This window comes from Nerophis ophidion, linkage group LG19 (genome assembly GCF_033978795.1).
Source record: "Nerophis ophidion isolate RoL-2023_Sa linkage group LG19, RoL_Noph_v1.0, whole genome shotgun sequence".
NCBI classification, from domain to species: domain Eukaryota; kingdom Metazoa; phylum Chordata; class Actinopteri; order Syngnathiformes; family Syngnathidae; genus Nerophis; species Nerophis ophidion.
This window is the reverse complement of record NC_084629.1, coordinates 10,971,226-10,989,192: the sequence shown is the minus strand read 5'-3', so window position 1 is coordinate 10,989,192 and position 17,967 is coordinate 10,971,226.

The following is a 17,967-nucleotide window of genomic DNA, read 5'->3' as shown; positions in this document are numbered from 1 at the left end:
TCACAAAAATCATTCACGAAGTTTGGTTCTTTTATGAATGTATTATTGATCTACTGAAAATGTGACCAAATGTGCTGGGTCAAAAGTATACATACAGCAAAGTTAGTATTTGGCAAGTTTGGCAGGTACTTTTGGTAACCATCCACAAGCTTCTGGTTACATTTTTGACCACTCCTATTGAAAAAAAATTTGGTGCAGTTCAGCTAAATTTGTTGGTTTTCTGACATGGACTTGTTTCTTCAGCATTGTCCACACATTTAAGTCAGGACTTTGGGAAGGCCATTCTAAAACTTTAATTGTATCCATCCATCGATTTTTTACTGCTTATTCCCTTTTGGGACAGCGGGGGGCGCTGGCGCCTATCTCAGCTACAATCGGGCGGAAGGCGGGGTACACCCTGGACAAGTCGCCACCTCATCGCAGGGCCAACACAGATAGACGGACAACCTTCACACTCACATTCACACACTAGGGCCAATTTAGTGTTGCCAATCAACCTATCCCCAGGTGCATGTCTTTGGAAGTGGGAGGAAGCCGGAGTACCCGGAGGGAACCCACGCATTCACGGGGAGAACATGCAAACTCCACACAGAAAGATCCCAAGCCTGGATTTGAACCCAGGATTATAGGAGCTTTCGTATTGTGAGGCAGACGCACTAACCCCTCTTCCACCGTGAAGCCCTTAATCGTAGCCTGATTTAGCCATTCCTTTACCACTTTTGACGTGTGTTTAGGGTCATGGTCCTGTTGGAACACCCGGGATGATGATTTTTGGTTGTCCTGAAGAATTTGAAGGTAATCCTCCCTTTTTATTGTTTTTATTTTTTTGTTATAGACTGATTAGAGCGCATACTTGTTGGTCACAAAAATCATTCACAAAGTTTGGTTCTTTTATGAATTTATTATTGTTCTACTGAAAATGTGACCAAATCTGCTGGGTCAAAAGTATACATACAGCAAAGTTAGTATTTGGCAAGTTTGGCAGGTACTTTTGGTTGCCATCCACAAGCTTCTGGTTACATTTTTGACCACTCCTATTGAAAAAAAATTGGTGCAGTTCAGCTAAATTTGTTGGTTTTCTGACATGGACTTGTTTCTTCAGCATTGTCCACACCTTTAAGTCAGGACTTTGGGAAGGCCATTCGAAAACCTTAATTGTATCCGTCCATCCATTTTTTACCGCTTATTCCCTTTTGGGGTCGCTGGCGCCTATCTCAGCTACAATCGGGCGGAAGGCGGGGTACACCCTAGACAAGTCGCCACCTCATCGCAGGGCCAACACAGATAGACAGACAACCTTCACACTCACATTCAAACACTAGGGCCAATTTAGTGTTGCCAATCAACCTATCTTTAAGGGACGGCGTGGCGCAGTGGGAGAGTGGCCGTGCGCAACCCGAGGGTCACTGGTTCAAATCCCACCTAGAACCAACCTCGTCACGTCCGTTGTGTCCTGAGCAAGACACTTCACCCTTGCTCCTGATGGGTGCTGGTTGGCGCCTTGCATGGCAGCTCCCTCCATCAGTGTGTGAATGTGTGTGTGAATGGGTAAATGTGGAAGTAGTGTCAAAGCGCTTTGAGTACCTTGAAGGTAGAAAAGCGCTATACAAGTACAACCCATTTATTTATCATCTATCCCCAGGTGCATGTCTTTGGAAGTGGGAGGAAGCCGGAGTACCCGGAGGGAACCCACGCATTCACGGGGAGAACATGCAAACTCCACACAGAAAGATCCCAAGCCTGGGTTTGAACCCAGGACTGCAGGAGCTTTCGTATTGTGAGGCAGACGCACTAAGCCCTCTTCCACCGTGAAGCCCTTAATCGTAGCCTGATTTAGCCATTCCTTTACCACTTTTGACGTGTGTTTAGGGTCATTGTCCTGTTGGAACACCCGGGCTGATGATTTTTGGTTGTCCTGAAGAATTTGAAGGTAATCCTCCTTTTTTTATTGTCCCATTTAAAGCATCAGTTCCATTGGCAGAAAAACAGGCCCAGAGCATAATACTACCACCACCATGCTTGACGGTAGGTTTGGTGTTCCTGGGATTAAAGGCCTCACCTTTTGTCCTTCAAACATATTGCTGGGTATAGTGGCCAAACAGCTCAATTTGTGTTTCATCTGACCACAGAAATTTCCTCCAGAAGGTCTTATCTTTGTCCATGTGATGTCAGATGAAACAAAAATAGAGCTGTTTGGCCACAATACCCAGCAAAATGTTTGGAGGAGAAAAGGTGAGGCCTTTAATCCCAGGTTCACCATCCCTACCGTCAAGCATGGTGGTGGTAGTAGTATGCTATGGGCCTGTTTTGCAGCCAATGGAACTGGTGCTTTAAATGGGACAATGAAAAAAGAGGATTACCTCCAAATTCTTCAGGACAACCTAAAATCATCAGACCGGAGGTTGGGTCTTGGGCGCATTTGTGTGTTCCAACAGGACAATGATCCCAAACACACGTCAAAAGTGGTAAAGGAATGCTACATCAGGCTATAATTAAGGTTTTGGAATGGCCTTCCTAAAGTCCTGATGTGTGGACAATGCTGAAGAAACAAGTCCATGTCTGAAAACCAACAAATTTAGCTGAACTGCACCCGTATTGTCAAAAATTCAAGCAGAAGCTTGTGGATGGCTACCAAAAGCGCCTTATTGCAGTGAAACTTGCCAAGGGACATGTAAGCAAATATTAACAGTGCTGTATGTATACTTTTGACTCAGCAGATTTGCTCACATTTTCAGTAGCCCCGTAATAAATTCATAAAAGAACCCAACTTTATGAATGTTTTTGTGACCAACAAGTATGTGCTCCAATCACTCTATCACAAAAAAATTGTAGAAATTATTGGAACCTTAAGACAGCCATGACATAATGTTCTTTACAAGTGTATGTAAACTTTTGACCACGACTGTATGTGCTAAATAGTGCATGCAAACTATACAATTGTGTGTACTATAAACTATACAATTGTGTGTACTATTACTGTGAAATCTACTGATACATCATGTACAATTAATAACAAGTGAAGTGCAAAAGTGGTATGAACTGCGTGTGCCGGCTGTCACCATGGAGACACTCATTTAAATAAGAAAATCTAAATATACATAAATAAGAAAATCTAAATGGTATTTGTTGAAAATTGTGATTACCAGAGAGCCTACTCAGTGGCCTAGTGGTTAGAGTGTCCGCCCTGAGATCGGTAGGTTGTGAGTTCAAACCAAAGACTATAAAAATGGGACCCATTACCTCCCTGCTTGGCACTCAGCATCAAGGGTTGGAATTGGGCGTTGAATCATCGAAAATGATTCCCAGGTGTGGCCGCCGCTGCTGCCCACTGCTCCCCTCACCTCCCAGGGGGCGAGGGGAGCAGAGAATAATTTTGCCACACCTAGTGCGTGTGTGGCAATCAGTGGTACTTTAAAGGCTTACTGAAACCCACTACTACCCACCACGCAGTCTGATAGTTTATATATCAATGATGAAATATTAACATTGCAACACATGCCAATACGGCCTTTTTAGTTTACTAAATTGCAATTTTAAATTTCCCGGGAGTTTCTTCTTGAAAACGTCGCGTAAAGATGACGTGTACGCGTGACGTCACGAACTGTTAGGAAATATGAGCGCTGCGCACACACACAGCTAAAAGTCGTCTGCTTTAACCGCATAATTACACAGTATTTTGGAGATCTGTGTTGCTGAGTCTTTTGCATTTTGTTCAATTAATAACGGAGCAGTCAAAGTAGAAAGATGGAGTTTGGAAGCTTTTGCCTTTAGCCACACAAACACACGGTGATTCCTAGTTTGAAATTCCCGGAGGTGAAACTTTACTATGGATCAAAGCGGTCAAGCAAACATGAATCCCGACCAAATGTCAACCAGCAGTTTTCTGTGAGAAAACTCTTGTAAAAAGTCGCCATTTACCGGAGATCAGCTGAGCTTGCCCTGTCCATAAAGCTGCCGTCGACTTCCCTGAGACACTGGCGTCAAGACACCAGTGGACACACACCTCCGACTATCAGGTACTGTTAAACTCACTAAAACACTAGCAACACAATAGAAAGATAAGGGATTTCCCAGAATTATCCTAGTAAATGTGTCTAAAAACATCTGAATCTGACCCAATGCAATCACGTTTTTTTTTTTTTTTTTTCTTTCTAGTCCGTCGCTATCAATATCCTCAACCACGAATCTTTCATCCTTGCTCAAATTAATGGGGAAATTGTCGTTTTCTCGGTCCGAATAGCTCTTTTTTTTGGAGGCTCCCATTAAAAACAATGTGAATATCTGAGGAGCCCTCAACATGTGACGTCATCGTCTGCGACTTCCGGTAGAGGCAGGGCTTTTCTCCAGTTGCGAACTTTATCGTGGATGTTCTCTACTAAATCCGTTCTGCAAAAATATGGCAATATCGCGTAATGATCAAGTATGACACATATAATGGACCTGTTATCCCCGTTTAAATAAGAAACTCTCATTTCAGTAGGCCTTTAAAGTCAATGGGTTGATGCCTTTGACTGCTTTGGTGCTTAAAGTGTATTTTATTGTTTCTGGCCACTTAGAGGCAGTAGCAGCATACTTGAAACAAGGGCCTGATATTATTTAAGTAGCAGTTTTATTGCAGTAGCCATCATTTTATACGAGTGGTCATTACTATTCCTGGTTGAACCAACATCAATATTTAACTTTGACTGGAGGCATTTGTTCTCCTGTGGCCGGAACACTTGGTATTTACCATTTTTGGAACATAACTCTACACTTTTTACGATCTGGAAAAAGTACAAAATGTCAACCTGCGAGTCCAATAACAATTTTTTCTAAGCGTTTTTTTAACCCATTTATAAGCCCTAAGGGGTACATTACTGTCAATAGCTACATTTTGGATAATTGGATGAAGAATAAATGACTCCAATGTATGACTTAATTTTTTTCTATTTTATCTCACATCCTTTCATTGCATTTTAATGATTTGCTGCATCCTCCTATTACTCCGGAATATATCCCACTCCTCCGCTGTGTTCCTGTTGTATTCTCAGGCTTCACACCACACACGCACACACACCTGCTTTCCCAGTGTGGCCCCCCCTGTGAATGGGGGAGTGCGGAACAGAGGTTGGCAGCGGCGTGCGGGGCTGCGGATGTTTCTGCGAGAGGCTTATAAATCCCCCCGATGCTCCTGATATGGAGGACAATGGCTATGCGTGCAGAGTGGGAGCTCTCCTTAAAGCCTCATTGAAAACTGAATTCACTCCACTGCTCTTTAATGAGGTCACAGAGCAGGCCGCCGGCTGTATTTCATCGCCGCGTTCGGCCATAATAATCGTGAGCGGGGTGACCTGTACCACCTGGGAAAGGTTCAAAACTTGCGAGCTTCTTATCGGGATGTGACAAGGCAAACAGTATTAATCAGAGAACATTCCACGGGCTCGTCTCCTTATCCCATTGCATTGAACTTGGGGTTAATTGCTGCGCTTGAAGCGGCGAGCAGGCCACCAAAGTTGTAAAATAAATAAATAAATAAAAAAATTGAGGCCATGAACGCATGGGAACGGACATTGTTTCTATGTGTTTTGGTCACAGGAAAAAGTAATTAATTCAAATGTGTCCTAATTCCTTCCTTGTGTGACACAACAGCTTGGTCTATTGTCTCCTTGACGGTTTGTTCGTCGGTTTGATGACAATTACTTTATGCTTGTTTTAAGTGTGAGCGAGGAAGTCCGGGAAAAAAAAAAGATACGGAACCTGCCTTTCCTAACCTTAACCCATACTTGCCAACCTTAAGATATCCGATTTCTGGAGGTGGGTGGGGGTGGAGTAGGGGGCGTGTTTGGTGGGGGGGGGAGTATATATATATATATATTTTGTTATACATATATAAAAGAAATACTTCAATTTCAGTGTTCATTTATTTACACATAACACTCATCTACTCATTGTTGAGTTAAGGGTTGAATTGTCCATCCTTGTTCTATTCTCTGTTACTATTTTTCTAACCATTTGCATGTACATAAGATGGCAGTATTGTCCTGTTTAAGAGTGTCACAACATTGTTGTTGACGGCAGACAAACCGCTTTACGGTAGACGAAAACGTGACTGCTGTTGTTGTGTGTGGTTACCGGGTTGGGAGGACGTTAATGATGTAGTTTTGGTCCATGAAAAACAGCAGCAGGCGACTGTGGCCTGTGGGCCGGCTCTAATACTAATCAAATATCACCCCGGGGGCCATGGATATTTCATTCGCGGGCTGGATCACGCCCACGGGCCTTGACTTTGACACCCTTGCTTTAAAGTGTTGGTGACATAAGAGCTGGGCATTTATTAAAGTTTTTAATCACGATCACGATCTTGGATTCTACTATTTTATGTATATCATCTAGGAACATTTAAAAAAATGTTTGACTTGAATACACGTAAATTATTTGCTCAAAACTTGGTAGGCAAAACTCAGGCGTGTTATGGTTTTAGGGCCACGGCTGCATGCTCCTCCTTTTTTCAAACCCTCTGGCGGAGCGGCAAAGAAATCTTCCAAAACAAAAGAAACTACAGAGCAAACTATAGAACATCTCATTGAAGAAACTCCCAAATATGTTGATGAAAACGCTGCCCCCGGTGTTTTGGGATGGCATTGCAACTGCCACACGCCAAAGAGTTACAACAGGATCAGGACACTGCTAGAAAGGCCGATGTTGCATAATGAAGCCTTTACACTACGGCCTGATCGGGTGTTGTTCTGGCTTCATGGCGGACATTGTGGTTGGACCGTATTTCCTTGAATTGCAGCCGGGGCGCTAATTAATTGAAAACCTCTTGTCATTCCTGCACTTACCAAAGGCATGCGGTAAAAGTAAGCATGCGCTAATTATTTTAAAATCTCTTCTCACTCCGGCACTTACCAAAGGCATGCAGTAAACATTTGAGTGATGTAAGGATAACATCATGAAAAGCACATTTAATAAAAACATTTTTATCATGGTCTTACTTTTACTAATAAATATAGTCCATGCCAGCTCCTTCTGATCAAAATCATTGATAACTTGTTTATAGAAATCTTCCTTATCTTTCTTCAGTTTTAAAAGTCTCTGTCTCGATGGAGATCTTCCTTTATTACCTCCTGCTTTGATTGAAAGTCCAGTTTAGAAAACTGCTATCAGAAGGTCCGTCATATCTGTCCCAGCACATATAAAGTGACTTATTGTCACTTCTTCTGCAGCCAAGTAGTCGCAAGAAGGATCACTAGCGCCCTCTACCACCAGGAGGCGGGAGTCATTTAATGACTCATATTGGACACACACAGCTACGGTATTGTGACGTCTCAAGCCGTCGTCTTCCGGGTTCCCAGGACCACCAAGGAAGGACATGGCTTGAGCAGTTTGACTTTGTTTATTTTTCAATAAAACCCCAGTCCAGGTCGCTCTTCCACTCCTCCTCTCCACTCGCTCGTCGTCTCCTCGCCGTGACTGTCTGTCGGACCGTCGGCTCCACAGGTATATTAATAAAACATAGCTGCTTACTGATGGATGTGGATAGGGTAATCGGTTGTTTCGTTTTTGGTTTATGCGAGTCGTGCATTTTTTTTTTTTCTGTTAGGCGGGGTCCGTGACCTTCTGTTTGGGCTTTGTGCTGTGGGGTTTGTGTCAGTGGGTTAGTGCAGGGGCAGCGCAGCCTTTTTGTTTGGTGTGGGGGGCTGTGGCCTGGTTGTTTGGGGCGGTGGTGTGTCTCTTGTTTGCGTGTTGGCGTCTGGGGTGAATCGCAGAATGGCGCTGGTTGTGTCTGTCCGTTTCTCTGTCTTCCCCTCCATTTATCTGCATTTTTTTTGTAATTCGAGTATTCATTACATTTATGTATTGTTGCATTTGAAGCAATTGTATGGTTGATAATTAAGGTAATTATTTTTATTATTCACTATCAATAGTGTTATTAGGGACAAAATGTCCCTTTGGGACAGAGGACCCTATTGTATTTCTAAGGTTTTATTATTATCATACTGCCACCTCTTTGAGCCGTAATTTGACCTCCTTAACATGCTTCAAAACTCATCAAATTTTACACACACATCAGGACTGACAAATATTGCCATCTAATAAAAAAAAAAAAAAAAATAAATAAAAACTCTAAATTGCGCTCTATCGCCCCCTAGGAAAAACACAGCCAAAACTGCTTGTCACTTGAAAGTTGTAGAGACATGAAACAAAAACCTGTATATAGGTCTAACTTGGACGTACATTTCATAAAATAACATCCCTCAGCAAAAATCAACAGGAAGTTGGCAAACACCCCTTCAAAAAAATGTTCCTAAAAAAATTTAATTTTTGCCTCTTTGAGCTGTAATTTGACCCCCTTAAAATGCTTCAAAACTCACCAAACTGGACACACACATCAGGACTGGCAAAAATTGCTATCTAATGGAAAAAAACAAAAAACAAAAACAAAAACTTAAAATTGCGCTCTAGCACCCCCTAGGAATAAAACACAGACAAAACTGCTCCTAGGAAGAAAACACAGACAAAACTGCTTGTAATTTCTGGCAGGAATGTTGTAGAGACATGAAACGAGAACCTCTATGTAGGTCTCACTTAGACCTACGTTTCATCAATTGACACCCTTCAGCAATAATCAACAGGAAGTTGGCAATTACCCCTTCAAAACAAACGTTTTGTAAAAACCTGTCACCTTTTTTCAAACATTATATTCTCTAAGCACATTTGTTGTGTCGGCTTCAAACTCGCACAGGAAAGAGATTGAACCCTTCTTATTAAAAGATGCCCAAAGAGTTTTTCTAACTGCTCCGGTTTTAATTTTACAAGCCTTCAAAGAACTGCTGCGCTGATGCTGCTGCGCTGCTACCATCTCAAGATGGCCGCTTAAAAGCAGGAAGCACCAGCGTGACCACACAATGCAAAGAAGGTAGGTACTGTGCAGGTAAAGATATGATAACTGGGTGAAAGAAGGAGGCACCAGTTTGACTCCAGGATACAGAGAAGGTAGGTAATGTGCAGGTAGAGATATATTGTCTGGTTGATGGCAGGAAGTACCAGCATGTATGGGTGAAAGAAAGATGCACCAGTGTGACCCCAGGATGCAGGGAAGGTAGGTAATGTGCAGGTAAAGATATGTTGAATGGGTATAGGCAGGAAACACCAGCAAAAGTCGGTCCCGTCCATCGCTGCTTGCAGCTTTAATTTTGTATTAGTATTTTTATTGCTCCGTTTGTAGTGCAAAAATGTTATTTGTCATTTCTGTGTTATTAATATCTACTTCAGTAACTGGTACTTTACTATAATTTTTCGTATCATATTTGTACATATGGTTGCTGATGTTTTTTTTTTGTTTTCTCTTTGTCTTATCCCCCTCTTGTTGCTGCAATTTCCCCCCTTTCTTTCTACCAAACATTAAATACATCCATTTGATGAAGTCAAATACAAATAAGGCAACATGATAAGTATCCCACACTTCTCTTTTGTAAATCAATTTTGTACAGCATATATGGGCATCTACATCAACAATATGATTTGCATTAGTGGCTGGACAGGACATGTAAAAAATAATAATAATAATAACACTTAGTGCCCCCCGGGACCCCAAAACGGACAAGCAGTAGAAAATGTATGGATGGACTTAGGGCCTGATTTACTAAGATCCAAATACCACGCGCTAAACAGATTGTGCAATCCATAAAGTAAAAAGTACTATTGGGCTTGTTTTTTTTTTTTAGGCGATTTACTAATACTGCATGCGCAATTGAAAAGTAGTGCAGAATTAAAAGGCAGATTTTGTGTGTACTATACAGAGCATCACCATGGAGGCACTCATTTACTGCACATTCATTTTATCATGAATGTGCCGTACATGTTTTCAAACATGCTACAGACATGTTTTACTTTGTATGGGCATTTTAGAAGCAGTCGTGCATCTATATTGACGGCACTTTTTATTTTTATTTTTTATATAGCACTGAAGATGCGTTAATTGGAGAGAGGCTGCACTTACTCCGGTCAAAATGCAAAATAATACATTCTTAAGTTGTTTTCATACAAGAAATACTTTAATAAGTTAAAATTCTATGTAAAGAAAAACATTATCATTATTAATAAAATGACTAAATGACACCAAAACTTAATTACATTTGTTTTATTAAGCCCTTTAAGTCATCTATCAGCTATAAAATTATAAAAGGAAATTGCTGAATAGATTATATGTGTAATATTTATTTATATTTTTGACGGTACAAAATGTTGACACACACATAGACAGAGGATTTTTGTCCGTCCGTTCCACACACGGCTGATCCTGCAGCTGTGTGTGAAACTGTCAGTTTGCACAACCTTTCCGAGGTGCTAAATAAAACGCAAAATAGTGCTTGCAAAACGGTGATAGGTTTTGATGAATCACATTGCGTGTGCTAAATACTTAGATTTGCATTTTGTCCTCCCAGTATTGTGGGCATTCTGATGATAAGCATATATTTTACATCCATCCATCCATCTTCTTCCACTTGTCCGAGGTCGGGTCGCGGGGGCAGCAGCCCAAGCAGAGAAGCCCAGACTTCCCTCTCCCCAGCCATTTCGTCCAGCTCCTCCCGGGGGATTCCGCTGCATTCCCAGGCCAGCCGGGAGACATAGTCCTCCCAACGTTGTCCTGGGTCTTCCCCGCGGCCTCCTACTGGTGGGACGTGCCCTAAACACCTCCTTAGGGAGGCGTTCAGGTGGCATCCTGACGAGCTGCTCGAACCACCTCATCTGGCTCCTCTCGATGTGGTGGAGCAGCGGCTTCACTTTGAGCTCCGCCCGGATGGCAGTGTTATTTCATTTTAAATTTCAAAAGAGTTTTGTGGCTACCATTGTTTTCTTTATTTTGTGAAACGGGTCAAAATGGGTCTTTGAGTGGTAAAGGTTGCCGACCCCCGAGATAGGGTGAGAAGCTCTACCATCCGGGAGGAGCTCAAAGTAAAGCCGCTGCTCCTCCACATGGAGATGAGCCAGATGAGGTGGTTCGGGCATCTGGTCAGGATGCCACCCGGACACCTCCCTAGGGATGTGTTTAGGACACGTCCAACCAGTAGGAGGCCACGGGTAAGACCCAGGACACGTTGGGAAGACTATGTCTCCCGGCTGGCCTGGGAACGCCTCAGGATCCCCTGGGAAGAGCTGGACCAAGTGGTTTGGGGGAAGAAAGTTTGGGCTTCCCTGCTTAGGCTGCTGCCCCCGTGACCCGACCTTGGATAAGCGGAAGAAGATGGATGGATGGATGTTCTTAGTAAAAATATTTTTGTGTTCAAACAAACTCTTACCTGCTGACAGTTTCGGCTGTTTTTTCTGCACACAGGAATCATTTTACTAATTTTGAAAGAAGACATGATGAACACAATCAATGGATGTTCTCGGTGAGTCATAATAATAAATCCTATGACTAAAACCAGAACTTTGACGTGACTTCAACCACATCTTGTTCGCCATATCATTATTTCAGTTGCTTGCTCTGCTAGATAACCAGTTAGCTGGTTTTGGGTGGAGGATGGTGTGGCTGTAGTTGTCTGACATGCTTTCAAAACAAACTTGCTAGGGCGAGGTCCTTATCTAAAATATTTAAGAGCGGACCAGTAGGTTTGGTGTAATCCCATCAAACGTATGCAATTAAGTAAGAGAGAATCTCCGGTATGTTCGTCCTGCCCGGGGCTCGAATCTACAGTATGTCCGCCCAATGAAAGTGCGAGAGCGCTAAACATTGAGCTTAAAGCCCAAGCTGTCAACTTTGATGTCCAGCGTGACCTCTTAAAGCGGGGGTCGGCAACCCAAAATGTTGAAAGAGCCATATTGGACCGAAAATACAAAAAAGTAATCTGAATGGAGCCGCAAAAAATTAAGATTTACCCCATTTTTTGGATTATATATCGCTCCGGAGTATACGTCGCACCGGCCGAAAATGCATAATAAAGAAGGCAAAAAAACATATATACGTCGCACTGGAGTATGTCGCATTTTTGGGGGGAAATTTATTTGATAAAATCCAACTAAGAATAGACATTTGAAAGGCAATTTAAAATAAGTAAAGAAAAGTGAACAACAGGCTGAATAAGTGTACGTTATATGAGGCATAAATAACAAACTGAGAAGGTTGGTTATTTACCATAATATGTTAATGTAACATATTATGGTAAGAATCTTTCAAATATCTATAACATATAGAACATGCTATACGTTTACCAAACAATCTGTCACTCCTAATCGCTAAATCCCATGAAATCTTCTTCCTCGATGTCGCTTCTAAACAACTCTGCCAACTCCAAAGGTATGCGCCGTTTCCTCTTGTCGTTTTCTGCTGCATATTTTACTACGTCTGCAGTACGTGATTCCCTTTTCGGTGCCATTTTTGTTCAGCCCTTCTCAGTTTTTATAAGTTAGCGCCAACGATGAATCGATCCATTTTAATAGCTACGGCAGTAGCATATAGCATATAGCAGTTAGCATCCCATGACCAACAATGCACTTCTGCCATGACCCTCCCCCGCCGAATTCTTATTGGTTGACGTGTATGTGACGATTGCTGACATTTCTTTGTCTCTTCCACGAATGAGATAAATAATATTATTTGATATTTTACGGTAATGTGTTAATAATTTCATTCCATGACCCACAATGCATTTCTGCCATGACCCTCCCCCGCCGAAATCTTATTGGTTGACATGTATGTGACGATTGCTGACGTGTGTGCGATGATTGCTGACATTTCTTCGTCTCTTCCGCGAATAAGATAAATAATATTATTTAATATTTTACAGTAATTTGTTAATAATTTCACACATAAGTTGCTCTGGTGCAGGGGTCACCATCCTTTTTGAAACCAAGAGCTACTTCTTGGGTACTGATTAATGCGAAGGGCTACCAGTTTGATACACACTTAAATAAATTGCCAGAAATAGCCAATTTGCTCAACTTACCTTTAATAAATAAATAAATATACATATACATATATATATATATATATATATATATATATATATATATATATATATATATATATATATATATATATATATTTTAAAAAAGGGTATTTCTGTCTGTCATTCCGTCGTACATTTTTTTTCCTATTATGGAAGGTTTTTTTGTAGAGAATAAATTATGAAAAAACACTTAATTGAACGGTTTAAAAGAGGAGAAAACAGAAAAAAAGAAAAAAATCAAATTTCAAAACATAGTTTATCTTCAATTTCGACTCTTTAAAATTCGAAATTCAACCGAAAAAAATAGGAGAAAAACTAAGTAATTTGAATCTTTATGAAAAAATTTAAAAAATAATTTACGGAACATCATTAGTGATTTTTCTTGATTAAGATTAATTTTAGAATTTTGATGACATGTTTTAAATAGGTTAAAATCAAATCTGCACTTTTTTAGAATATAAAACAAATTGAACGAAGCTATATTTCTAACAAAGACAAATCCTTATTTCTTCTAGATTTTCCAGAACAAAATTTTTTAAAGAAATTCTAAATACTTTGTAATACGATTTAAATTTAATTCTAAAGATTTTCTAGATTTGCCGGAATAATTTTTTGGAATTTTAATCATAATAAGTTTGAAAAAATATTTCACAAATATTCTTTGTCGAAAAAACAGAAGCTAAAATGAAGAATAAAATTAAAAAGTATTTATTATTCTTTACAATTAAAAAAAATTATTTACTTGAACATTGATTTAAATTGTCAGGAAAGAAGTGGAAGGAATTTAAAAGGTAAAAAGGTATGTGTTTAAAAATCCTAAAATCTTTTTTAAGGTTGTATTTTTTCTCTAAAATTGTCTTTCTTAAAGTTATAAGAAGCAAAGTAAAAAAAAGGTATGTATTCATTTAAACAAGTGAAGACCAAGTCTTTAAAATATTTTCTCTGATTTTCAAATTCTATTTGAGTTTTGTCTCTCTTAGAATTAAAAATGTCAAGCAAAGCGAGACCAGCTTGCTAGTAAATAAATAAAATGTTAAAAATAGAGGCAGCTCACTGGTAAGTGCTGCTATTTGAGCTATTTTTAGAACAGCCCAGTGGGCTACTCATCTAGTCTTTACGGGCTACCTGGTGCCTGCGGGCACCGCGTTGGTGACCCCTGATCTAGGCCTTCCTCTCTTCCTCTTGCCTTGCGGGTTCCCTGTTTCGTGATTGATCTATTGTGTCTACGCAGTCAGTGACCCATCCAGTTCTATTTCCTCCTCTTGATTTGTGTTTCTATTGTGTCTTGTCTCGTGAGGTCCCACAGGTTGGCATTGGGGATGGTGTCAGGCCAGTAGATACCTAGGAGGCGACGGAGGCAGAGGTCGCAGAATGTCTGTATTTTGTTGAGTATGTTGGCGTTGATCTTCCAGGTTTCTGAACTGTAGAGTAAGGTGGATTTGACGTTTGGTCTCGAGTGATATGTTTTTTGCTTTCCATATTTTATTTAGGATAGTGAATGTGGCACTACTATGATTACGTTGTTATTTTTTGGCATCACAACATCTTTCGTTTTTTATTTATTTATATAATGTTTATCAACTCAGGAAATATGACCCCGGACACATGAGGACTTTGAATATGACCAATGTATGATCCCGTAACGACTTGGTATCGGATTGATACCCAAATTTGTAGTATCATCCAAAACTAATGTAAAGTATAAAACAACAGATGAATAAGTGATTATTACCTTTTAACAGAAGTATAGTGTGAAAGTCTCTTTTCTGGGAAGGTTCTCCTGGTACTGACAGATCTTTCGTGAACCCGGTAGACCGGTTGAGTCAAGTCTTTTATTGACGTACACCAGTATAGTTTTGCTTTCCAACAGTATATATTTCTGACTTTTCAGTCTGAGTCTCTCCCTCTGGCTCTAACTCCAACTCTCATGTCTCGGTTCCGGCTGCTGCTAATAAAGGCGACAGGGGATTAGATAACCAGTCCCAGCTGGGCAATCCACTCACCTGTTGCTGGCTTCGCGGATGGCCAAACACACCTCATTTCTGCAGGAGGTGTGCAGACCACGGCCTCCTCCACATCTAGCCAGGACATGTTAAAAGAGAAAGTAAGCAGATATTAACAGTAAACAAACAAGGAGATTAATAATAATTTTTTTACCACTTGTCATTAATAATTTTGACAAAATAATAGCATGGAAAAGGACAAAATATTTTATTGCATATGTCAGCAGACTGGAGCCTTTGTTTGCTTACTTACTAATAAAAGACAAGTTGTCTTGTATGTTCACTATTTTATTTAAGAACAATGTTATGTTTGCTGAGGGGGGAGGTGACGGCAACAGACACCAGAGCAAGTATAGTTCAAAGTATTTATTATATATAGTCACTTCATATAATAAACAAACAATAATAAATAAACTAACCAAGGAAATGGAGCGTGACAAAATCCAAGAGTGTGTACGGTGTAAGACTATGTGTGTAGATTAGCTGTTGAGTGTTACCATAAATGTTTGATGAGAGCGAAGGAACATGGAAGTCCATGGGGCAGGCAGATGATCCAAGGCGAGAGAGAGATGTCGAGAGAAATGTCGAGAGAAACACTTCCAAGCGGAAGGTCGAGAATCCAAAAGGGCAGTCCGGGAGGCATGGGGAGTGACAGGGAATCACAAGAGAACACGGAAAGCGCAGCGGGAAGAAAACAGGAACATCAGACACAACGGAAACACGGAAGTCACAGGGGAAGAGCGAGTTCGCGGGATGGAAGCCAGACACGGGATGCTTACAATGGTACAGAAGACTACACTCCGGCACGGTATGGCAGGTTGTGCGGGCTTAAAAAGGCAGCTTGTTCATTCCAGGCAGGTGCGCTGATTCCAGATCTCCTGCAGCGGAGAGGGAACTCCCGTGGGCGTGGCCCGCGGTGCTTTCACTGGAGCGCACAGATGGATGAGCGGCGGTGGCAGGAGTCAGAGCCGTAACAGACAAACTTGCAATAGGAAACATATATTTAATGTACCCTAAGATTTTTTTGTTAAAATAAAACCAACAGTGCCATTTTTTTGTGGTCCCCTTTATTTAGAAAAGTATCGAAAACCACAGAAATGTATCGAAATAATTTTGGTGCCGGTACCAAAATATTGGTATCGGGACAACACTAATCAGTCATATATACATCCATCCATTTGCTACCGCTTGTCCATTTCAGGGTCGCGGGGGTGCTGGAGTTTATCTCAGCTGCATTCGGGCGGAGGCGGCGTACACCCTGGACAAGTCGCCACCTCATCACAGGGCCAACACAGACAACATTCACACTCACGTTTACACACTAGGGCCAATTTAGTGTTGCCAATCAACCTATCCCCAGGTGCATGTCTTTGGAGGTGGGAGGGGCCAATCCCCAGGAGCATTTCTTTGGAGGTGGGAGGAAGCCAGAGTACCCGGAGGGAACCCACGCAGTCACGGTGGAGAACATGCAAACTCCCAACAGAAAGATCCCGAGCCCAGAATTGAAGCCACTAACCTCTGTTCCACCTGTTCCGCCCTAGACAGTCATATATTCATCCTAAAATACAGAAGACATGACATCGGTGTCCTTAATGGTAGTTACAGCAATGGCTTTATGACTTTATGAATCATTTTAGGTGAGGGTGCCCTTTTTTCTGTCTTGAGGCCCATGGGCCCCCCCAAAAAACTCTGTGCACGTGCCTGGCATTGAAGGCCTACTGAAACCCACTACTACCGACCACACAGTCTGATAGTTTATATATCAATGATGAAATATTAACATTGCAACACATGCCAATACGGCCGATTTAGTTGACTAAATTACAATTTTAAATTTCCCGCGGAGTTTTCTGTTGAAAACGTCGTGGAATGATGAGGCGATGATGACGCGTGTTTGTGACGTTATTGGTTGGAGGGGACATAGCCCAGCACCACTTGCGGCTAAAAGTCGTCTCTTTTCATCGCGCAATACCACAGTATTTTGGACATCCGTGTTGCTGAATCTTTTGCAATTTGTTCAATTAAAAATGGAGAAGTCAAAGTAGAAAGATGGATTTGGGAAGCTTTAGCCTTTAGCCACACAAACACACGGTGTTTCCTTGTTTAAAATTCCCAGAGGTGAAGCTTTATTATGGATCAGAGCGGTCAAGCGAACATAGATCCCGACCACATGTCAACCGGCAGGTTTCGGTGAGAAGATTGTGGTAAAAAGTCGCCTCGTACCGGGGATCAGCGTAGCTTGCGCCGTCCATGCAGCTGCCGTGACTTCCCTCAGAGACTGGCGTCAACACACCCGTGGACACACCCCTCCGACTAGCAGGTACTATTTAACTCACTAAAACAGTGGTCCCCAACCACCGGGCCGTGGCCCGATTGGTACCGGGCCGCAGAATATTTTTTTATTAATTTTTATTTAAAAAAAATATATATATATATATTTATATATAGATATATATATATTTTTCTTTTTATTAAATCAACATAAAAAACACAATATACACTTACAATTAGTGCACCAACCACTAAAACCTCCCTTTTTCATGACAAAAACGTCCCTTTTTCATGACAAAGAAAAAAAAAAAAAAAAAAAAAAGATCCCCCCGTTCACTCCCCGGGCTGCGGGACAAATTATTAAGCGTTGACCGGTCCGCGGATACAAAAAGGTTGGGGACCACTGCACTAAAACACTAGCAAAACAATAGAAAGATAAGGGATTTCTCAGAATTATCCTAGTAAATGTGTCTAAAAACATCTGAATCGCTCCCAATGCAATCGCCTTTTTTTTTTCCAAGTCCGTCACTCTAAATTTCCTCATCCACGAATCTTTCATCCTCGCTTAAATTAATTGGAAACATGTTCGCTTTCTTGGTCCGAATAGCTCTTGATGGTGGAGGCTCACATTGTAAACGATGTGTGGAGCCCTCAGACCGGTGACATCATCGTCTGCTACTTCCGTTTTTTTTATTAGTGAGCAAAAGTTGCGAACTTTACCGTCGATGTTCTCTACTAAATCCTTTCAGCAGAAATATGGC